Raw genomic sequence first — 731 nt, forward strand, 5'->3', positions numbered from 1 at the left:
AGTATCATTATTAGATAGTTTTAGAGAAAACTCTGTATTTTCAAATTTGACTCAAATCAATAAAAAACCTCATTATATTTATTTTTTTTATTTTAATTGTTTATTAATAAATTTGGGTTTTCCCGTACCATACGGAATTTTAATTTAAAATATTGATGTCCATAATATACTAAAAGATATTTTTTTTCCTGTCCAATAATACTCTACTTCAGGGAGAGGATTTGTAGGTATCTCGTCACAAATCACCTGTAGGTCACGCGATTCCACACCTTCAGTAGATATTCCATTCCATAGGTTCTCCATTTATATAAAATGCAGTCTATAAACGTATATATAAAATAGAATATCAGGTAGTATGTTCTGAAATTCGTTCGATTTGAAATCGATACGATTTTAGAAATATTTTTATGGATTTTTAATCATAAAACTCACAATTTGGTATTGGTATGGATGATATAACAACGCTGATATTTCTGTTATATTTTTTTATATAAAATATTCAATCTTTTCATCAGAAATAACGATCAATATTTAGCAAATCATATCGATTTCAAATCGTTCGATTTACAGAACATGCCTGTATATGTATATATGTATATATATTTTAAAATTAGAAAACATTTTTTCTAGTATTAATAGATCTTTTTAGTAAAAGCTTACCTTCGTCCTTTGTTTAATTTATATATTGTTACGATTATCCTCGAAACCTTGAGGGATTTCCCAAATATACT

The sequence above is a fragment of the Rhagoletis pomonella genome, unplaced genomic scaffold (genome assembly GCF_013731165.1).
Source record: "Rhagoletis pomonella isolate Grant_MI unplaced genomic scaffold, Rhpom_1.0 Rhpom_scaffold_00001, whole genome shotgun sequence".
Lineage (NCBI taxonomy): Eukaryota > Metazoa > Arthropoda > Insecta > Diptera > Tephritidae > Rhagoletis > Rhagoletis pomonella.